At 45.0% G+C, this 24591-nt stretch overlaps 1 long non-coding RNA gene across 1 annotated transcript in view; it reads right to left on the bottom strand.

Moving 5' to 3' along the window:
* The window catches only part of LOC143783120 (uncharacterized), an 80710-nt gene extending 61500 nt beyond the window's left edge, over positions 1-19210 (bottom strand). The window contains exon 1 of the long non-coding RNA XR_013217100.1: positions 19121-19210. This is a non-coding gene — a long non-coding RNA (uncharacterized LOC143783120). The remainder of the gene's footprint in view (positions 1-19120) is intronic.
* Between the last annotated feature and the right edge of the window lie 5381 nt (positions 19211-24591).

Genomic DNA, 24591 nt, shown 5'->3' with positions numbered 1-24591 from the left:
TTATTCCCTTAGGAATGTAATTAAAAACTGCCATGTTTATTTAGCAGAAAGCAATTAGATATATTCTGTTACTCCAACGATTTACTTTTTGGCTTGTATGGAAAACCCATATTGTATCAGCCTGAAAGCAGCACACGTGTGGATTGAAATATCAAAAGACAAAAGAAAATGTCTATTGTGCATGATACAAAGCCACCTTTTTGTGAAAAAAGACAGTAGCACTCTGACCATGCAATTATGTGTGAATATAACAAAAATAAAAAACAACATTTAAACCATTCTGTCACTGTTTGACAATGCATTTCATGAGACATTTTTTTCTCCTGCTAATGATGGTGTCATGAAGAAAGAAGGTGTATTTTCTTTGAAGGAAATAAGAAAATCTAAACCATTGTACTGTTAATTAACTTTTACTTTCTTTTTTTTTTTGGCAGTGAACAAATATTTAGAGGAATAGAGTTGACATTCAACTTGACCTTCGACAAGAGCTAAAATCTAACCACTTTAAAAAATATTTACGGCAAAATAGTTTAAAAGAAAGCGTGTATACTTTTGTAAAAATTTAAATGAGTTTGAGAGGGTCAAACTAATGAGACCAAAAGGAAAAAAAAATCTGTTTTGCTAAAGATTATGTCAAAGCAACATCTATTCAACAAATACTATAGTAACACAGAGAAAACAAATCTAAATTCAAATATTTACAAACATGCTAAACAACTTTTTTTTAAATATAGCAATGCTTTAAATGTATCTATTAACAAAAGTTAGATTTAGGCTACTTTCACACTAGCGTCGCTTGCTGTACATCGTGCGACGGATGCGTCGTGTTTTGGCGGACCGTCAGTACAAAAAACGTTACATGTAACTTTTTTTGTGCGTCGTGTCCGCCATTTCCGACCGCCCATGCGTGGCAGGAACTCCGCCCCCTCCTCCCCAGACATTACAATGGGGAAGCGGATGCATTGAAAAACTACATCCGCTGCCCACGTTGTGCTACATTAACACACTGTCCTTCGGTACGTCGTGCTGATGGTTTGCGACGGCCCGTACCGACGGACTAGTGTGAAAGTAGCCTTACTCTGTTGAAACCTGTAGGTACAAGTGCATTAGATCCATTACATTTTAAAGTAATCCTATATTACTTCAAACCACTCTTTTTCGGTGATTCTTTTGTATCTCCGTTCATACTGCACCCACACACACAAATGATGCACCATTTGAAAGGTAAACTTGCCCCCTTCAGCAAGGAAATAGCCAAACAAACCACAAATCCATGATGTGATCACAAAATACATTTTGAACATTAATTTTCATAAAACTGCAGTAAGGACAGTAAGGAAAAATTACCTGCAGGTGGCACTACACTACCAAAAAGCACAATAGCACAAAGCTGAAACAAATCCTAACATTTGCCTTGTGGGCTTTCCAGCTTGCTGAACTCCTTACCCTGCCGATTTCAGGCAGGTACATATAAAATATTTGCTACATATGTGGAAGTAGAATAAAAATAAAACTTTACCTGTTTAAGACTTCAGCTTTAAAACTAAAGATATAAATGAATGCAGCCTAAAAGGGACCGGACAGGTTCTGAACCATCAGATTTTCCGTATTATTGGGCAGTCATTGAAAAGTCTATCTTCCTTCTAAGGTTGCAGCTTATTGGTGACCTGGAGTCACCTCTGGTTTCGAGTAAAAAACTGCAGCATTGACATAACAGACTGTACATTGGGAGAGATTGGTGGAAACAACCTTGCAAAAATTGAAAAAAAAAATCCAACTGTAGGGAAAAAAAGGGTAAAGTAATCTGCAGATATTGCTTTTTTTTTTTAATGGATATTCCCAATTATTACACAATGGTGTAAATATGCTCACTTATGGGGTCAATTCTCCTTCATCATTTTTACTGTCAAAGTGGCACTGCTGTACAGGGAGCTGCTCCGTTCACATACACAGAGCTGTGTTGCACTTCCCTACACTGCAGATAGATGGCAGTGCTGCTGTGGAGGGGAACAAAATGCTGCTGCCCCTGTACATTTGCAAGGTCCTGACAATCAGACCCCTTCTGATCAGTAAGTAAAATACCATTATGTTTAATGTTGGGGGATCTCCTTTAGGCTGGAGTCACACACAACGTATAAAAAAATCTGTCCATTTTACACGGACGTCAATCGCAGAAATGTTACCTGACCAGTGATCAGTATGTCATCCGTGTGCAGTGCGAGGATGCTATTTTCTTGCATGTAAGCATCCATGTGACATCCGTATGGCGAAATTTCTCACCGGCTTGCAAAATGGACATATAATGGATCCATGGGCTCAAATATTTGTTAAAACATCATCTCATTAAATACATGTACATTTGACCAACTTGATTTTCCTGAAATTGCGTGCGCCCCCAACAACCAATGTGCGAAAATTAGGCCTAACTAGTTTCATTTAAACTCAAATTCAAACATTTTAGGTTATGTTCACAAGCTGCAAATGTAATGCAAATATTTCTGCCACTCTTTCATTCATCTGAAAAAGACTTGCAGAAGTCCATCCAAATGCTGGATGAGCATTATATTGTTTATCCTAACATATTTTCCTTTTGAAATGTAGTGAAGTGTAGATATTTTTTCATGTTTCTTTCTCAGCCATCATTTACATAGTATGAAGGCATTCTGTTATATTTTACAGATGCTTTAATCAAACGGCTAACACACAGCTACATTTTAATGTCCCCTTGATGGCTTCAAAAGCCAGGTCCTCTGAGGTTTTCCTGAAAACTATTCCAGTTATACAGATTATGTTCTGAATTAAAGGGGTTGTCAGATCAAAAATGGAACATCTGCAGTCACTTTGTATAAAACATTATTATATCAGCTCCTACAGTTTAGTGTTTTGCTATCCTTGGTGGACAAATTGAACAATCCATGTTTGATAATATGTTGATTACCCATTGTATCAGTCTATGCAGCTTGTTGTCCTGCAAACATTAAAATGCAAACTATGAACTCTCGAACAATGAGAGATGAGCTTCTGCCACCTTTGTCCAATCCTGTTGAAAAATTCCTTAATAAGAGCTGTGAACTATAAAAGAGGGTTCTGCCCTGTGTCCAGAGAGACTTTACAGAACAGCAGCCAGGCACCATGGCTCCAACTGGAGGGATACAGATTTGATCCACTATTCATCCCAAAGCCCATGAGATGTTTGAAGTACCCAGGTTAGGACAAACTGGTCACCCAGCCCCATACTCCAATTAACTGTCAGCTTCCTAAGCTTGCCGCTACCTCCTCTATATGGGTGCCCACCAAAATCTGGGTGCCACCGGTTGGGGTAGTTGGTCCTAGTAGCCCCAAAGTTGCTCCAATCTTGGTGAGCCAACGGTGAGACTCTGTAATTTGCACCATCTTGTGTATTTGCTGGGACTATACTATAATGTTATTGACTGTTGTTTATCCAACAAAATATTACCATAGTGTGTTACCCTCACACTGTGTTGTCTGAGATGCATTCTGCCCACGGGGAAGTTGTATGGGTGTTCAGTGGGATGAGTATTGGTGCATGCGATCTTTCTAAAGACATACAGGCCAGCAGACAAGAACACCCACTGACTCGCATGTATCCACACTTGTTGGCAGCAGTAAAATACTACTCAGCCCAGTGGCTTCGTGGGAGCTGCAGGGAAATGGTGTTCATAGACACCGTCCAAGGTCTCCACAACCAGGGAGGCAGATAGACAGTCCCAGCAGACCATAGGTGAGGCATGCACTGCAGTTTTCAGATGCTATCATGTCCAACCCCACCAGCTCAGCCTTGGGAGGTGGACTGGAGGTGATAAACAGCTGCAACAAGAAATGGAGATTACAAGAGCTATGCTAGCTTTGATAGATCAAATACCAGACCACTGACACTCGGTCGGATTTGATACATGGAATTGGTCCATTAGGATACCCAGAATATGTTTAGAACAATGAAAACTCCACAGAGGTGAACCCAGAGGAACTAAACTGCTTGCCAAATACAGGATCCAATGGTAGTCTTGAATCAAATTCCAAGCAGCCTGAATCCAGGAATTGTTGAATCCTTGAGACTTAGAGCCTCAAGCAGTGAGAGGACTTGTGTTATTCAATCAGTTTTGGCAGTTCCAATACCCCTACTGCCAATGCCGGATCCTATCTCCATGATGGCCCACCAATAAGGAAATCATCTCCTCTACCGAGATATGCCAGTACTAATGAGTTCAACACAGAGGTTGATAAACATCTGCAAAGCTGAGACTCTGATTCTGATGCACCAGGTGCCCACAGATGATTGGGCCAAATACCTGTGGACTAGTTTGACTGGTCGGGCACAGGATGCTTTCCAGTTGCTTGGTCCTTAGGACTGCCTGGACTATTGGAATATTAAGGACACTCTGTTGGCCCTTTTTACTATCTCCCCTGGGAGATATTGCTCCAAGTTCTGGAATTTGTCTTGCCAGGGGGCCTTCTATGTAGAATTTGGCAGTCAACTCCGACAGCACTACAACCGCTGGCTCGATTGTCAGGCTGCCCACTCCACTGATGCCCTCCAGGATGTGATTGTGCTCCAGCAACTTATGAAGAAAATGGCTTCCCCTATCTGGCAGTTGTCAGGATCTGAAACATCATATGAGAGAAGCTGGAGATGTCTGCTATGCTGATGTACACAAGGACAGAGTGGGGATTGTGCACTTTGTTCACAAGAAAGATATTCAATATGCTTTGAGGAAACTGGATGATACCAAGTTTTGTTCTCATGAAGGTGAAACCTCTTACATTTGTGTCTGTGCTTAAAGAAATCTTGATGGACAGTCCCTGACAAGTGGAGAAGGATGATGGGAAGCATATCACATCTGGCTAATTAAGAAGGGGGAGAAATATAGTTACACAGAATTTATTCTTAATTATGCCGGATGTATTTTCCAGTAGGTCAAGAGACATAAGCCATTGTTCTTATGAACCTGAATGTTGATTCTTCAATTAATATTTGTTGAATGGCTGCTGTGTACCTATAATATCAGCTAATACAGCTTATTATTCTGGTGTCCTTGGGAGACAAATTGAACAATCGATGTTTGGTAATATGTTGATTATCTGTTGCATCAGTCCATGCAAGTATAGGGATGAGCAAACATGCTGGGTGATACTCGGTTATCACTCGAGTATCACAGTGCTCAAATGTACTCGTTACTCAGCAAGTATTAGGCGGTGTGCTATGTAAAAGTTGAATCCCTGGCCTGCATTTTTGGCGCCTGTTATGCAGCCAATAAGCATGATGGGATTGCCTGCATACCACTGTAATACCATTGCCATCTTGCTTGCTACATTACTGTCATTGGCTGGCCGTGTGACATCACAAAGGGTTATAAAAGAACAGGCGCCGCCCGACTCGGCACACTAACGCTATTGCACAGCTCTGTCACAATTCGTATTGGAGGGAGAGTGCTTGATATTTACACCCACATTTAGTTTAGTGAGAGAAAATGTTTTAGATATTAATATTTTCATTGATCAAAACACTATCTGTACCAAATGCTACCAAAAACCGGTTGATTCAAAACAGTTTTAGCAATAACAACACTTGTACAAACACTTGTATCAGCACGAATGGTTCCTCCACTGGCTCTCCGAGTACTTTTGGATAAAATTTATTTAATCACCCACTCGCTTTCGCTTCTTATGAAAATATTTAAGTAAATGCTATATGCCAATACCTAAATGGTTGTCTAATCTATGAATTTTGCATTATGTGACATTATGTTGTTTTTTTTTTCCTTTCTCCTAATTCTATGTGTATTTTTTTCATGTCAAAGAATGTTCTGATGAAGGTCCTGTGACGGACCGAAAACGTTCAACAACCCTTTTTTGTCTGGATGCATAATAAAAGGAACTCCTATTGTTCACATTTTGAGTGCAAAGTTTGTTATATCATACAACCAATAATATAGCAGCTTAATTGTATGTTAGTTAACTAACCACCCCTTTTCTTTTTTGTATGAACCTATAAAACCATGTACGAACAATAAACCGCCTGATATGGTGGAATGTTATTCTGTCACCCACGTGAACAGTGTCATTCTTCCTTGAGCGCTCAATATATTCTATATCTGATTGGGAACGGCCACAGCACACACAGAGATGGATTCATCCCAAACCAAATTTCTATAATATCTGGCGCCTGCACATGGGGCAGTGGAAGAAATGCACGGGGACCCTGCTAACCGGAAGGATGAGGGTGCCAGCCATGGCCTTGGCTCAGGGATGGATACTGCAGCTCCATTAGAGTAAGGTAAGAAAATCTTGTCATCTTACCTGAATGTCCTCTGTGCCCAGTCCATGTCTATACCACTGTATTCCCAGGTAGTGTAAAAAGTCCACACCCGTATCCAAACCCTGGGATATAAGCCAAGGCATCTGCTGTGTGCCGTGTATGTGTTTTATGTCTGTGTAGATCCAGGAGATAGTTGGAACAGTGACTGTTTTGTTTGTGGTTGCTGGGAAACAGATGACAGGAAGTCAAATCGCTCGATAAGCTATCACAGATTCCCGTGCATAGGAGTGACAGGTAGTCCCAGGTGTTCAGGCTCGGATGGTGATAGTTTAGAGGGTTATCACAGATTCCCGTAGCCAGCAACCCAGTCAGGATGACCGGACCGGAGGGTGGTAGGAACCCCCTCTGTCACGCAGGCGGCCCGAGCATTTGCGTGCTCAGTGCGATTGACAGTTGTCTGTTTCCAGGACAACCGGCACATGTCACAAGATAATAAAGAGGGCATCGATTTCTCCCAGACGTCTGTCTATCTGTTTTTGTTCATGTCACATACTGTTGCTTTAAATGCATAAAGTTGAAAAAGAAAGTTTTTTCTCTTGTCCACACTTCTCCTTTTGCTGTTAGCAAGGAAATATTATTATTACTGTTATTTATTTATATAGCACCATTAATTCCATGGTGCTGTACATGAGAAAGGGGTTACATACAGGGTTATAGATATCGTTTACAGTAAACAGGTTAACAGTGACGGACTGGTACAGAGGGGAGAGGACCCTGTCCTTGCAGACTTACATTCCATGGGATAGAGGGGAAGAGACAGAAGGTAGGGGTGAGGCGGTGGCTCTGGCGGTGGTGAGGCGGTGCCTCTGGCGGTGGTGAGGCAGCAGCTCTGGCAGTGGTGAGGCGGCGGCTCTGGCGGTGGTGAGGGGGCGGCTCGGTAATTGTAGGCTGTAGGCTTTCCTGAAGAGATGGGTTTACAGGTTCCATCTGAAGGATCCGAGGGTGGTGGATAATCGGACGTGTTGAGGCATGGAATTCAAGAGGATAGGGGATATTCAGGAGAAATCTTGGAGACGGTTGAGTGAGGAACGAATAAGTGTGGAGGAGAGTAGGAGGTCTTGGGAGGATCAAAGATTACATGAGGGAAGATATTGGAAGATTAGTTCAGTGATATAGGGAGGGGACAGGTTGTGGATGGCTTTGTAGATCAGTGTTAGTAGTTTGAACTGGATTGTTTGGGGAATTGGGAGCTAGTGGAGGGATCTGCAGAGGGGAGAAGCAGGGGAGTAGCAAGGAGAGAGGTGTATTAGCCTGGCAGCAGAGTTGAGGACAGACTGGAGTGGTGCAAGAGAGTTAGCTGGGAGGCCACAGAGGAGGGTGTTGCAGTAATCGAGGCGGGAGATGATGAGAGCATGCACAAGAGTTTTGGTAGATTGTGAGCTGAGGAAGGAACGGATTCCGGCAATATTTTTGAGTTGGAGGCGACAGGAGGTGGCAAGAGCTTGGACATGAGGTTTGAAGGACAGGGCAGAGTCGAGAGTTACCCCGAGGCAGCGGATTTCAGGTGCGGGAGAAAGCGTGATGCCATAATAGATAGATCAGGTAGGGGGGATACGTGAGGTGGGGGAAAGATGATGAATTCGGTTTTGTCTACATTGAGTTTTAGGAAGCGAGAGGTGAAGAAGGAGGATATGGCTGACAGACACTTCGGGATTCTGGACAGCAGGGAGGTGACATCTGGGCCAGAGAGGTAGATCTGAGTGTCGTCTGCATACAGGTGGTACTGGAAGCCATGGGACTTTATGAGTTGTCCTAGGCCAAGGGTATAGATGGAAAAAAGTAGGGGCCCTAGGACAGAGCCTTGAGGGACTCCAACAGAGAGAGGGCGGGATGAGGAGGTAGTGTGGGAGTGGGAAACGCTAAATGTGCGGTTGGACAGGTATGAGGCAATCCAGGACAGGGCAAGGTCTTTGATGCCAAGGGAAGAAAGAATCTGTAGCAGTAGGCAGTGATCGACTGTGTCGAAAGCAGAGGACAGGTCAAGAAGGAGGAGGATGGAGAACTGTCTGTTAGCTTTGGCTGTGACTAAGTCATTAGTAATTTTTGTCAGGGCAGTTTCAGTGGAGTGGTGAGGGCGGAAGCCAGATTGGAGGTTGTCAAGGAGAGAGTTAGATGAGAGGTGGGAGGAAAGTTGAGCATGAACGTGCTGCTCAAGGAGTTTTGAAGCAAACGGGAGCAGTGATATGGGGCGATAGCTGGGCATAGCAGTTAGGTCAAGGTTAGTTTTTTTGAGGATGGGTGTGATGGTGGCATGTTTGAAGGCAGAGGGGAAGGTACCAGAAGAGAAGAAGAGAGCGATAGGTTGAAGAGATGGGTTAGGGCTGGAATGAGCGTGTTAGTGAGGTTGGGGAGCAGGTGGGAAGGGATGGGATCAAGTGCACAGGTGGTGAGGTGTGATTTGGAAAAGAGGCGAGTAAGCTCTCCTTCAGTGGTGTTGGAGAGGGAGGTTATTAGGGAAGGGCAGAGTTCTGGTATATGGAGTGGTTGGGGTGCTGGACAAGTAAAGGTTTGCCTTGTTTGGTCGATCTTGTTTATCCCTTGTTAATCACACTGTCACATCTGTTTTTGCTCGGGTGCCTGTTCTTGCATTCTGAGATAAGTGTTAGCTACAGTGTAGGAATTTTGAGGAAGTAAAACTGAGTGGTATCTATGACTATTGCTGAGATGCAGGGGGAATGTGTGTGTCTGACTGCATCTGAGCACAGACTGAAGTGTTAGGAGCTGTTTCAACGTTTTACTTTTTGAAGTTTTTCCTTCTGTACCAAACTTTTAAAACTTTTAAGTTTGTCTTTTTTTGTACCAACTTTTTTGAAGTTTTTCTTTTGTATACCAACCTTTTTGAAGTTTTTTGTTGTTGTTTTTTCCTTTTTTTGTTTGTTTTTCGTTTTTTTTCTGCCATGGGGAATAAGGTGGCCAAGCTGCAGGAGGGTCTCTTACTTCCTGATGAGAAAACAGCCCCCCAGATAGTGGCAGAACAAGAAGGTGTTAAATATGTGAAAAATTACAGGCAGCTCATGAAATTATGTGAAATCCATCAGGGAGGCAGATTCCAAGCTGCAGAATGGCATAATGTTTTGAAAAGAAAGAAAGAGAAACTAGCAGATGCTAACTTGCTGCCCGCTGCAAATGCATGGTTTAAGGTGGCAGCAGAGCTACATCATTTAGGAAGCAATGAACGAAATGTGAACAAATCAGGAAGTGATTTTTATGTGTACAAGATGGGAAAAGGTGTTAGTCCATCAGCGCCTCCCCCATACGGGGACGGCAGATATTGGACATGTGCAGTTTGCTCTCAGCAGAATCCAATGTATAGGGAGACTTGTGCAGCATGTGGCACACCCCGTCCATCCCTACAGGGAGAGGGCACCGTTGTTCCAACCATGCCATCTCAGGTTGCACAAAGGGGAAGGATTTATCTTCTTGTCCCCTTCTCCATCTTCTTCTTCTTCATTGTTATCACCTCCTCTTTCTTCTCCCCACCTTTCTTCACCCCCTCCTCTGTTACTCCCCTCTCCTCCTTCTTCATCACAATCTTCACCTTTCTCTCCTCCTCATCTTCCCTCTCCACCTCTCTCTCTTCCTTCTCTTTTTTCACCACACCTCTCTCCTCCACCTCCTCCTTCTTCTCCGCACCCTTCATCTCCTCCTCCCTTTTCATCTTTCTCCTCCATCTCTCTCTCCCCCTCCTCTTTCTTCTCCACACCTCTCACCTCCACCTTCTCTTTCTTCTCTGCCACACCAATCTCCTCCCTTTTCACATTCTTCTTCTTTGCTGCTAGCTGGGCAACCACTCAATTCAAACAGTGAGGTGTCTCTTCATCCAGTGCTGACAGCACAAGGCACCTTCTATGTCCCAAGCACAGTCCAGCCTTTGCCAGTCATGATATTGGGGGAAGAAGGTGACAATACCCACAGTACAGTAGGCAACCCCCAGACACATCAGGCAGATGGCAGCTCAAGCCTGGATGCAGAGGGGGAGGGCAGACATCCTCACCTGCTGACAACGTACAAACTCAACATCGGTCAGAGCTGCCCATATTTACACCATCATGGAACTATAAGCCTAATCCACAGTTCCAGCAGGGGGAGGGGACATCCTCACACAAAAAGGCAACTTCTAAGACCAATTATCAGCCAGTCCTTGACCCCAGTGCCCTTCACCCCAAGTCAGGTGACCAGCATTCTAAACAATCTTCCAGACCCAGAGATGCACCCCATGCCATTATACAGAAGAATGCAGCAGAACCAGCGGACATATGCAGCTACCTGGAATGATCTCTGGACTGTGATGGAAATAAAAGCAGGAGATGCATTCTGGCCAATCATGAAGGAACACTTCAAGCTTTCTGCAGACTTAGATGTACACACCTGGGAGTCAGGGACGAAGCTGATTGAACAACTCAGAGAGTGGGCCAAAGGCAGGTTGGCTGGACAGGCCCTCAGCTTACATGACATGAGCCAGGAAAAGACAGAGTCTGTGGAGAAGTTTCATGGCAGAGTACTGCAAGCTTTCCAAGACTTGGGCTTCACCATTCATGACCAGATACACAGGCAAATGTTGGCACAGGCCTTTGTCCATGGACTAAGAGAGCCAGTCAGGAAACCACTGATAGTGGCCAGGCCCGAGTACAGGTCAATAGCAATGGACACCTTGCTCACAGTAGCCAAGGGGATCGAGTCCCAACCAGGAGTACAGAAGACGGCCCCTCTCATGGTGGCCGCAGACCCTGATGAGCAACCACAGTATAGGGACAGAAGAAGTGTAAAATGTTTCAACTGTGGCAGATTGGGCCATCACCGGAACTAGTGCAGAGCACCTCCACAACCCAAGACCCTGCCCAGAGGAACAGGCCAAGGAAACAGCACAGAAATCAGTGAAGTACCCCTTCCATAGGACAGGGGCAAGCCAGGTCCGCAAGACACCACGCTCCTGACATGTAAAACCCCATCTGCGGGACCAATACCCCAAATTACCCTGAAAGTGGATGGCATTGTCAGATCTTTTCTTGTGGACACTGGTGCAGCCAGAAGTGTGATGAGACATGCGGAACTCCCTGACCCTACCTGCCTATCAGAATCCTCTGTGTCTTGCGTGGGCATTGATGGTCAAATCAGACATTCTCAGCTTACAAACCCTCTGAGTGTGTGCACTCAGCCAGGATACTCTATCCTGTCCCAGTTTGTGGTGTCAAGGACTTGCCCACTTAACCTGCTGGGGGGTGACCTACTACAGAAGCTGAAGGCCACCATAGTGTTCCAGAAAGATGGCACCATGATACTTTCCTCACCCTTGACCCAAGGAGAGTCAGTCATGCTGGCGGCCTTACAGGAACCTCATATAACCGATGCAAGCCTACCTCAGAAGATACTGGACAGTGTACCCGAAAGTCTATGGTCCAAGGAACAACAAGATGTGGGAAAACTTCAAGTTGCCCCAGTAGGGGTATCACTCCAGCCAGGCACTCCATACCTTCATAAGGCCCAGTATCCGATGTCCATCGCCCAGAGTCAAGCTGTCTCTGACCAACTGAAGGTCTTCCTGGAAATAGGGGTCATTATTCCCTTCACATCACCTCGCAACCCCCCACTTTTCCCAGTCAAGAAGAAGACTGTAAAAGGACAGCAGCCAAGTTCAGAATGGTGCATGACCTGAGCGCTGTGAATGAGGCTATGGTCTTTGAAGCCACCAGTTGTGCCAAATCCACACACTCTGCTCTCAAATGTGCCTTCCACAGTTTTCACAGTGATCGACCTGGCTAATGCTTTCTTCAGTGTCCCCCTTCACCCGGATTACCAGTTCCTGTTTGCCTTCACGCACCAGGGGGCACAGTACACATGGGCGGTGATGTCCCAAGGGGCTCAGAACAGCCCCTCACAATTCACCAAAGCAATGTCCACAGTCCTCTCCAACTGGATTGATCAAAGAACATGCAGAAGTAACCTTTTTACAATATGTGGATGATATACTCCTTTGTGCAGCTGACTTTGACATGTGTAAAGCCCATTCCGTGTCTCTACTACTCTACCTGGTGGAGCAGCACTGCAAGGTCTCAAATAACAAAGTCCAGTGGTGTCTGAAGCGAGTTACATTCCTGGGACACTGTATTGCTCACCAGACGAAACACCTGACAGATTGCCGGAAGACCACAGTGGAGAAGATGGCTCCCCCAACAACTCCAAAGGCGCTACAGGCCTTCTTTGGTCTAGTTTTGTATTGAAGGACCTGGATCCCTGTTGCCTCAGTCCTAACGCAGCCTCTGTACGATTGCGTCAATGCAACCCCATTCCTCCTGTCAGATGCAGCCTTCAGCTTGTTCAAGAAGTTGAAAGACTCAGTAGTCTCAGCGCCAGCTCTAGGCCTATCTGACTACGAGAAGCCATTCCGTCTCTACCTGATGAAAAAAGGTCATGCTACAGGAGTCCTGATGCAGATTCACGGGGGAAAGCAGAGACCTCTAGGCTACTCTTCAGCTCACTTGGATCCAGTTGCAAGGGGAGCCCCCTCCTGCATTAGAGCAGTATTTGCAGCACACGCCCTCCTGGACAAGACTTCTGACATCATTCTTGGACATCCACTGTCCACTGGAAATCCTGGCTCCGCATGACATCTCAACAATCCTCAACCATACCCAGCCAAAACATCTCTCCACCGCCAGACATCTTCATCTCCAGTGCTCTCTATTCTTGCCTGACAATGTCACCATCTCCAGATGCACAGTCCCCAACCCAGCCACTCTACGCCCACTCCCAAGGAAGGATGCGGATATGGACCCTTCAGATCAAAATCTGTGTGATACCTTTCACAAGGATCTGGCTTTGCTCCGGACTGATGACCATGATTGCTTCAGCATCATGCAACAGGAAACAGCAGGACTACCCAACATGGCAAATGAGCCACTGACCAACCCAGAGTTGATGCTGTACGTAGATGGCTCCAGATTTGCAGATGATGAAGGAAGATTCCACACAGGATGTGCAGTGACCAGCAATCAAGAAACCCTGTAGTCCAGAAGTCTGCCACCTAGCCTGTTAGCCCAGGAAGCAGAACTGATAGCGCTGACGAAGGCCTGCCAGATTGCAGAAGGCAAAACTGCGAACATATATACCGATTCAAGGCATAGCACATGACTTTGGACCCATCTGGGCTGCAAGGGACTTCATCACAGCAAGCGGAAAACCGTGAAGCATCATGGAGCCATTAAGGACCTGCTGGACACACTCCAACTTCCATAAATGGTGGCAGTACTAAAAGTTAAAGCACATGGAAAACTGAACACAGTAGAGGCACGGGGCAAAAACATGGTGGATATGACAGCCAAAGAAGCAGCCAAAGGAAGACAATATGGAGAAGTGGGAGAGGTCATAGAGCCGGACGGCTACTACATGGCAACTGAGGACAAGACATCAGACAAGATGACGTCTTGAGACCTGTTTAAGAAGTTGCAGGAGCAAGCTCCAAAGGAGGAGAAGGAAAGCTGGATGCGGAAGGGGGCAACAAATCAAGAAGGAAGGGTATACTCAATGGACTACAAACCCTGTTTACCCCAAAGCATGCACCCTATGGTGGTTCAATGGGCACATGGGCCCACACACAGATCAAAGACACAGATGGATGATCTGATCTGTGCTTACTGGTTCGCTACAGGGATTTCCACCCTAACAGCCAGATTCACTAGCAGCTGTTTGACCTGCGGCAAATGCAACCCTGGAAGAATGGAGAAAGTTCCCACACATCATCTTGCCAGACCACTGTACCCCTTCCAGAGGAACCAGATTGACCACATCCAGATGCCGCCAAGTGGAGGTTTTGAATACGCCCTTGTGGTCATGGACGTGTTCTCAGAATGGCCAGAAGCTTTCCCAGCAAGAAACCAGTCAGCAAAGACTACTGCAAAGAAGCTACTCTCAGAGATAGTGTGCAGATATGGGGTCCCAGAGGTGATAGAAAGTGATCAGGGACCCGCATTCACAGCAAACCTCACACGGGAGATCTGGTCAGCAGTAGGGTCAGACTTAGGCCTACACACTCCCTACCACCCTCAGAGTAGCGGAAAAGTGGAAAGACTGAATGGGACACTTAAGAGCAGGATGTTGAAAGTTGCCCAAGAGACAAGCAAACCATGGCATGAGACACTCCCAATCGCACTGTTTAGTGTAAGGCACACTCCCTGATGCCCAGAAAAGCTGTCACCATTTGAGATTCTGTTTGTGTCTAGCCTTAGGTTGGGTGTATTCTTCCTCCAGCAGTTGACTATGCAGTATGATACTTTGTCTGCTTACATAATTCAACTGACTAAAAAACTGGCTGATGTCCATTCTCGAGTTTTCACTTCATTGCCAGATCCAGAATCGGTCCCCGGTATGCACTGCTTGAAGCCAGGAGACTGGGTGTTGGTGAAGAAGTTTGTGAGGAGAACGCTTGACCCCAGATTTGACGGTCCTTTCAAAGTGCAGCTGATGACTCCAACCTCTGTGAAAGTAGAGGGAAAACCCACTTGGATCCACGCATTGCACTGCAAGAAGGCTCCCGTACCAGAAGACACACCTACGCCAGAATTATCCTGTATATTCTCTGCGTGATACAGGTTCTGGGGGTGGGAGCACTCCGTGCACCGCATATGGGAGACATCACCAAAGATGGAGCCTACACTATTTTCTGGTTTGATACCTCAGCCCACATAATCACATACCTGTTTGATTACTGTGATGTAGTATACTGAAAATGGAAATGGGAAATAAAAATCAGCATATTTGTGTTGTGGATAACTATTGGAGAGACAAATGTGATTACTGGGGGACAGTAGCATGGAACATTGGAGAAAGTTGGGGATACAAGCCCCCATCAGCCCTAGCCAGGAAAGACAAAGATGGTAAATCACTAATTGACTGCATGCGCCTTACAAAGCAGGCCTATAGGAGAGGGTGCAACACCAAGGGAGAATGCAACCGACTCATACTTAGCATTGAAAATCCACATCCAGGCGATGCCATAACTTATGTATTGAGTAGTACTTAGTCAAATGATGAGCATCATCCCCCCGTTCAGTACTCTGGAAAATTCAAGCTGGCAAATATAGCTGACAAGCCCAATGTAACTCAACAGACACCCAGTAACGTGATGATACTGACAAATCCAACTTATGAGGAAACTCTAGCAGTAGAGACAAGGTATGCTGAAACCAATTACTGGCTAGAATGAGTGAAGCATACAGCCCAACAGCATAATGGGAGCAGCTGTTATGCATGTGCTGGAGTCAGACCCCACCTGGGCACAGTGCCACTTGATATCCCAGAATCCCAACAGGCCTGTTTCCTCAGTATATACACTAACTCATCTGATTCTGCATCCTGTGAAGACTGGAAGTCTAAGTACCCACTCATGACTAAAGTTACACCCCCAGGGACAGGAATAACAATCTACCCTGGTAATTACACCTGTTACGCACGCACAGGGATTGGCAGAAATGTAAAAAACTTCACCCAGGGGTTCTGCTCAGAATACAGTACCACCACTGTTAACCTAGTCAATCATGTGGTTTCCCTGGGTGACATATACTGGATCTGTGGTGATATGAAAATACGTAGTAGACTAGAAGGTTTTTGGGTAGGCCAATGTGCTCTGGCAAAACTCCTGATGCCCTTCCACCTTTTTCCCTACACCCATGAGTCCTCACCCAGCACTGCGGTGAAGAGACGAAAAAGAGAAAGTGCTCCTAAAGGCAGTTTTGATCCGCATGTATATATAGATGCCATAGGTGTGCCTAGGGGGTGCCTGATAAATATAAGGCCAGAGACCAGGTCAAGGCAGGATTTGAGTCATTATTGCCGATAATAACTGAAAACAAAAATGTTGATTGGATAAATTACATCTATTATAATCAACAGAGATTTGTCAACTGCACCCGAGATGCTTTGAAAGGTCTGGCGGACCAGTTGGGCCCCACTTCCATCATGGCATTCCAGAATAGAATGGCCTTAGACATGATCTTAGCTGAGAAAGGAGGTGTCTGCAAGAAGATCAAAGACACCTGTTGCACTTACATCCCTGACAATACTGGCCCAAATGGTAAAGTCACAGTGGCAATACAGAAACTCACTGAGTTGTCTGAAGAATTGAAACAGAATTCAGGGGTTACAGATCCTTGGGACCAATACTTTGGGTGGATGAGTGGGTGGCAAAGAATGCTAGCGCAGGTTGGGGCAGCCATACTTGTTGTTTTTGTCCTTGTGATATTTTCTGGTTGCTGTGTAATCCCTTGTATCCACAGGATGATGGAAAAGACAGTCCACGAGACGACAAATCTGATGCCACTCATTCTCCTGGATTCTGAACCTATCCGAATACAGATTCTACCTCGCCTGCCTGATGACTCCTCCGAACCTGATGACGAATACGTGTCATTGACTGAACAGGCTCTTGAATATGAGACTATGTTTGCGCCAAACCCCCGTTAGGGACAGATCTCCTGACCACCCATTTCCGAAAGACTGTACCAAGTGGGGTGTATGCGCTAGGCATGCATCAGCTCACCGTCAGCACAAAAGAGTTGTGACAGGAGGTTAGGCTTAGGGCAAGTGATATCTAAGGGGGATTGTGATGGAAATGTATACATTTCAAATAGATCTCACTTGCATATATACTCTTTATACTCATATATACCCACAGCTAATATATACACTATAATCAATTGCTTAACTTGACCCCATGAGCCAGACCAGCTCAAACCAGACAGTTCCTTGGTACCTTCTAGACACCAAAAACAGGAATCAACATCAGATGTCTTAAGCTAATGTCTAGATTTTTGCTGAAATAGCAGGAGAAATGTGACAGCTACTTTCAGAGTGCTAAATCAGCTTGTTGCTAGGTAGGCCTTAGCCAGAATATTTTATGTATTTACAGTATACAACCAATAATATAGCAGTTTAATTGTATGTTAGCTAACCACCCCTTTTCTTTTCTGTATGCACCTATAAAACCATGTACGAACAATAAACCGCCTGATATAGTGGAATGTTATTCTGTCACCCACGTGAACAGTGTCATTCTTCCTTGAGCGCTCATCTATATCTGATTGGGAATGGCCGCAGCACACACAGGGATAGATTCATCCCAAACCAAATTTCCATAACACTACCTTAACACACAGTACAATACTCAGAGGTGGAACCCAAATTACCCTTATTTCCCCCTGCATCACAACTCTCCAACCACCCAACTCACCCAGAGAACAAATAGTATAATATCACATCATGGATGCATAGGACAGGGCCTGTAAAAGGGCTTGGACAAGCATTTCTAGCTTAAACATTGATCAGTATGGATGAGTGAAAGGTGTAGGCCTGATACTCAGAGAGACCTGCAAAATTCAAGCAACACACATGACAGAAACCCAACTTGGAGTCCAAACATTTCCAAAAATTATTGGCAGACACCAGGAAAAGTGGCATAAATTGACCCATAGTAGAAACTTTATAATGACACAGAAGCAGTCAGGCATGGACTATTTATGAGCCAGGATCTGGGCTAGCATGTACAGCTTTGAATTTAAGTTCAAATTAAGAGGTGAGTGAGGGACAGGTGTAGGATTGCTGTGCTGGGAGTCCTGATATCTCATGCACCAGCTCAAACTGTTTTTCTGCTAGCTGCAATCAGGTGGCAAAAATATCAGCTTAGCAAACTACTGTTGTATAATACGGGAAAGATATATATCTTTGTCCCGTGTTAGCCAGTAGAAAGAAAAATATTTAGATTTGAATCCTCAGTGGTTTATACCTTTTAATGGCTAACTGAAATGATCGCAACAAATTTCTTTCTTTCGAGAATACTCAGGTCTGTTCATCAGGCATAGAATAATACAAAATCTGAAGAATCACATATTTATATACAAAAGGGCACAGAAATAATGCAATAGGTAAGACAAGTAACGTGAAGCAAAACTATCATTATGGGAGAGAGATAAACAGTTGTGGCCGTAAATTTTGGAACAGTTCATAGATAAGGAGTGTGAAAGTTTTATTGTCCTCTGCTTGGGTTCTGTTTCTGTGCTGTGATGCCCCCACAAGGTCTGAGGAACAAATTCCTTAGTTGATGTAGAAAGACATAAATCCATGCAACACTTTCATTCCTGCACAGAGTGTGTCAACATTTGTCATAAGTTTATAGTGCCAGATCCTTATGTCTCTCTGAGATTTAAAATTAATAAACCACAGAAGCGACACCACAGTTCTATGAAATAATTTTTTTGTATGTAACCATAAAAAAATATTTAAAATATATAAAAAAATATATACCAGGAGGTCACCACATGTGCAAACAATAGTGTACCCACTAAAGACGATTTAAAAGGACCGTACTCCAACCAGAACCAGAACCAGGACCGACACAGCAGGAATTATTTAAAATATATATATATTTATTTATTCAGTGACAAAATAAAGACCTTTAAAATATACAAACATTATATTTAATAAATGTGCATATGTATATATAGAGAGAGAGACAATATGCACGTATCAGGTAATTATATAGCAGGTCACTCCATTTTATCTATCATAATAAGTAATTAATGCCCCCAAGGACTCAATATTTTTTATATAAGACCATATTGCACAAACGAAAAGGTGCTTCAAAAATTCAGAAAAACAAATGAAAAGTGCATACAATGAGCCACTTAATCAGCAAAAATCATCCGGACCCCAAGAGATCATAAAAAGTGCATAATGTGCTTAAAATAAGGTGCTATGTTAAAGTGCAGTATGTAAATGCTTTCTAGAGTCACTTACTTATAAAGATGGGGGAGTTGTACTGGGACCGCCAAATGCCTGATAGCGTGCACCCCGAAGCGCGTTTCAGAAGCGCTGTTCCTTCGTCAGGGGATTTGAAGATACCTTTTAATACAAATAATTTCATGGTTATGGTACTATGATCAGGGATACAAAAATGTTGTTTGGCCACAGGTAAATCTATTCTTTTTTCTTTTATTGTGTGGCAATGACAATTCATCTTTGTTCTAATCTTTTGCCCTATCTGTCCTACATACAGACCCCCAGTTGGACATTTAGTACAAATAATTAAGTACACCACATTAGATGTCATGCAGATGAAAGTACCCGGGATCTAGTAGTCCTGATGTGAGTTGGGGATCTTTATCCCATCCGTGGTCATTATAAATGGACAGATATTACATTTTTTCTGGTTGCAGGGAAAGTTTCCTGTAGCTGTTGGAGAGGACAGGGAGCTTCTGACAATGATGCTTCTTAAATTTGGGGGCTGCCTGTCTTCTTCAACAGCTACAGGCACTAATATTGGAAATGTATATACACTGCTCCCCACTAGCATAGTCCCACCCACCTTTCGCCACCTGCTTCCGTGCACAGAGGTGAGAGCGACTATGGGCGTGGGGAGCAGTGAATATTCATTTTTTTTAATAGTGAGCACACATGTTAGCCACAATCACCGGCTCCTGCCTCCTGTGACCAGCTCCTCTGCCACAGTTCCCTCCCACAGCCACAACCGGCCTATAAGGAACATTCAAAGTATAAGACCCACCCCACTCTTATCCAAATTTTTGGGTTAAAAAGTTAATCTTATTGTCCACAAAATATGGTATATCCAAATCACTATGAATTGCATTATTTATATTTACTTGCAATCAATTCAGCTCTAATTGCACTGGCACTTAAATATGTGCACTAGGTATTATGTGTTATGCTTGAGAAAGGCTTCAAATGAGAATCTGAAATGTCGCATATATTAGTATGAATAAAGACCACTTTATTCACTAATTTCCACTGGACTGCTGCTTCTAATCTATTTTCCTACTTTACTTGGTAAGCACACACATGGAAAATAACTTGCAGCCACACCCAGTGGTATTATTGTGGTTATTAAATTGACAACCTTAGAGGGGTTGTCCACTACTTATGTCACTTTAATGTGCTGTACTGAAGTATATCACCGATAAATCAAGTCCCAAGTGACAGAGACTCTGCAGGTACTGCACCTCCTTATCACTTGAATATGTGTATTATTATTCCCAAAGTGAGACTACTACAGTAGAACAGTACTCGAACAGTACTCGAACCTGAACCTGGACCTCATTCACTCTAGGCATGACAGCGCAGCAAACAACGCTTCTGATGAGTGGTATAATCGTCACCACCAGTCAAACATCCGTAGTTCCCACACTGTCAAAACACTGCGTGAGTGCGCAGCTATTATCGGCGGTATAAAGTTTACCTCTGGTTACTGGTGTCAGCTGATAGGACTATCGCTTCCATCAGCAAACACATGCTGTCGCTAATAACAGCAAGAGCAGGCCGAGACTGATGGGAGAATTCATCTGCCGGTGCCTGAGCTGTTAATAAATATTTTTTTAAATAAAAAGACTTGGGTTCCCCTGTATTTTTGATAACTAGACAGAGAAAACTCACAGCTGGGGACTGCAGCCCTCAGCTGCCAGCTTCAGCAAGGCTGGTTATCAAGAATAGAGAGGTCCCCACTCCCAATTTTTAAAATTATTTTAAAAAAATGGCATGGGGTCCCCCCCATTTTCGGCAACCAGCCTTGCTAAAGCAGACAGCTGAAAGCTGGTATTCTTAGGCTGGTAAGGTGGAGTGCCCGACAGGGCCTAGGGGTACTGGTACCGGGTTTGGTTGTCATTAAAGGGATGGCCATGGTGGCCGCAACCCAATCCGTTGCCCTGGGCATCCAAGTAAAAGGGAAGGTCTGTAAAGGGGTTATTAGAAATAAGAATATTCGTGACGCCAGCTGTGGTATTCGCTCCTCTGGGGAGTGATGGCACTGCAGCAAGGATGGTATCGCTTCGCACAGGTGAAGCTGGGTCCCCAGAGCTCCCAGTGTATTTGGCAAAGATAGTGTGGTGCCAGAAATAATCAGAGGACACAAGGTTGCATTCTCTTTACCTGTTTACTGGTTATTCACAGCCACAGTCCAGGGTACCAGTAACAGGTGTTGGTGAGGTCCAGTCGGCCTGGAAGCGATTACGGATCCCTCTTTCCAGGTGAGGTTGTAAGCCTTCCGTCTTGCGCTGTAAGGCAAGTCCCTTGCTGCCTAAGGCTTCACACAAGGTTCTCGCTTTCCCTGTCTTAAGACAGTACCCACATTTTGTCAACATGAGCCTTTTTACAGGTGTCTCTCAGATTACTCCAGGCTCTGTATGTTGCTGTACCTTCGGGTGTGGGTGCGGACAGACGACCTGGAGTCTTCTGCCCTCTGGTTTTGCTATGGGACATACAGTTCCACACAGCCTCCACATAGAAGGAGCTCAGTTGCAGCTCTTTTCCAGCTCTTTTTGCAGCTCTGGTATGTTCTACAGATGCAACGCTGTCTGCTTCTCCTCTCTGGCCTGGAGCTGCAGCATCACATGGCTGCACGGCCCCAGCTACTCTCTTTACCCATTCACTGTCCGTCTCAAACTCCAGACTAAACTAACTCCTCCTCCAAGCCTGAATATATATATATATATATATATATATATATATATATATATATATATATAGGAAAGCTCCCCTGAAACTGGGTCTAGAGCTCCCCCTTCTGGCCTGGAATCGGAACATGTTGCATGTATGTACCAACTGTTAAAGGGATCCTCCTCGCTTCCAGGCATGGCATCACCCTCCCCGAAAGGCAAGTGCAGCGCCCCAGAGTCCTGGTCGTTGCAGTACTGTGGCTCCGCCACTATGGGGAGCTATGGTGCGTCTGATGGCACTGAAGGAGTTCATCTGATCAGGTATCACAGACACCAATACATTTCACAGCCGGGCCTCCGGGGGAAGCTAAGGGTTCTATTCACTAGGCCACTCCCCACCATAGTGGGTAAACTGGGGGTCAGGCAGGAAGTTAGATCAGAAAGCTGACTGGGTTGGAACCAGGCAACACCTTGTGGCAGAGGGTGTTGTGGGGGAATATACAGTAGGGTCTCTGTCAGGGGTGGGATCCTGACAGAGGCTTGGCAACTTGAACGAACGTAACGGGACCGTGCCTGCTCAGGATAGCGGCGGTGCCCAAGGAAGGATCAGAAGCGAGATAGATTGTGCTGAGTGAGAAACGAGATCAAGCAATAGGAGAATACCAGTAGGGGTCGTGCCGTAAGACCGAGGCAACACCCTACTGAGGCGCACTACCGGTGGCCGGAACGCCGAGAGAGTATTTCAACATCCAGCTTCAAGCAATACTCTAAACAGCGGCAGGACAGTCAGTCTAAGGCGGGCTGTCTAACTTAAATCACCTATGCAGTCTTGGGGGGCAACTTGTGGAGAGGGGCGACTCTAGGGTCCCGGAAGAGCTCCGAGCCTACCCGTCAAATGGGTGCCGTCCCAACCAGAACATCAGGGAGGGACGGAGGATTAGCAGAACATCATCTAATCGAGTTGTGAGGGAACTTAAGAAACAGACACAACAGTTGTGGGGACTTTCTGTAAGCACAGCAGGGAAGGACCGCAACACATAGTGCTAGAAGGAAGGCTCAGATTTCCACCTGCTAAGAGAACTCTGGAGGTGCCATTAGACCGGCCGGACTTGCGCAGCCTGGTTATCCAGATTCTGGACTGAGGACCCAGAGATCTTCAGTAAAGAGGTAAAGAGACTGCAACTTGGTGTCCTCGTTATTTACTGCACCGCACCACTACAGCCTCACCACCACCATCATCCATCATATCTATCACTGTACGCCCCTCGGCAGGGTCACGGACTGGGCCTAGCCTCCGTGACAACCCCAGAGCAGAGACTCACAGGCCCGGTACCGGGTACCCCTCGGCCCTGCGGCAGTGGGGGCGCTGCACAAGCAACACCACTGTAACAGCTTCCTGGGGTGTTACATTCCTCCTCCCCCCCCATTAAATCCAGTACTTCTGGACTGGGAAAAGAAACAAAAACAATAACAGGTTAGAAATGTGCAAACATTTTGGAAATGCATTTCAACAGGTTAAACAGGTACAAAACTTTTTCTTCCCTTTATGGGAGGCTCTTTTTCTTTAAACATTGCTAAACAAAATTTACATAAGTGCAAACATTTTAAGCATATCAAAAGTGCAAACATTTAAATGACAGGGTGTCCTTGTGCACCAACTGCAATGATGCGGGGGACCCGTTCTAAACCCCCAACGTAGGCTTAGGCAAGGCATACACATATAGACCTTGTCTTCGGCCTTGCCAAACGTTTTCTCTTTTGGTCTTTGAACAAACAGGTTCTACTCACGCTGTCAGTGCGTGGTAAAACCAATAAGGGGCACCTTAAGAGGTGCAAATTATTTACAATGGAAAGTTTCAGGTTATTCACCATTCATTACCTCACTGTCCTTTAAACTTTAATAAACATTGATAAACATTAATAAACATTTCTAACCAGGAAACTAATTATTAACTCATTGAATCCTCATTTACTTATTTCCTCTTCCAGGGTAGATCCTCAGATCTGCAACCTCCTGATTGGGAACAGTTGTTTTCAGATGTCACAACAGGTGACTTAAATGGAGACAGTCCAGAAACTGGGGTCTGTGTAGCCTGGGTTTGTACTTTAGTTTCAGTTGCTACATCTGAATCAGCATGCTCTCCTGTGCATTTTTTTACATTAAAGGCATACCATCCCCTTTCACCTATGTACCAGGTGAATGTCACTTGATCTCCAGGGTAAAGGTCACGGTACGGGTGTACCTTTAAGAGGTGTGACTCAATGTCCTGGCAGTTTGCAAAGAGTTCCGAGTACTCTCCAGACGCCCTGATAAATCCCCAGCCCTTTTTCAGATTAAAAGAGACCACAATGCCCTGCCTCAGCGGGCCCTGATCAGCAGGACTAACTTTGCGGGTCCGGGCCTTGGCCAGCATGTAGCGCTCCTCCATAGCCTCCCATTGAGCCCTGTGCTCCCACCCTTCCAACTCTAACTTCAGTATCTGCCAACGGCAGTATTCCTCCTTCTCCACAATCTCTACTTGTTTGCGCCTGCTTAGGCGTCCTCAGGGAATTCCATAAGGTCTGTCTTTGGGTGCCTCCAGTTGTCAGGACTCTGAACATTTTGATTACCTTTTGTGCATTACTGCCCTTTTCCAAGATGGCGTCTTTGGTCTCATGTGCACTGTGTCTTCCTGCTATATAACTCCACCCCAGCCTTTAGTCTGTGCTAGAGTATTCTGCCTTGCATCCAGCTCCTGATGACTCCCTGGCTTTGCACCTGCACCTGCACCTGCTCCTGTGAACCTGTGTGGAGATCCTGCTACTCAGCTCTGAGTTTCTGCT

This window comes from Ranitomeya variabilis, chromosome 1, assembly GCF_051348905.1.
Source record: "Ranitomeya variabilis isolate aRanVar5 chromosome 1, aRanVar5.hap1, whole genome shotgun sequence".
In the NCBI taxonomy this organism is placed as follows: domain Eukaryota; kingdom Metazoa; phylum Chordata; class Amphibia; order Anura; family Dendrobatidae; genus Ranitomeya; species Ranitomeya variabilis.
The sequence above is the reverse complement of the archived record's forward strand: the minus strand, read 5'-3'. Positions and strand labels throughout refer to the sequence as shown.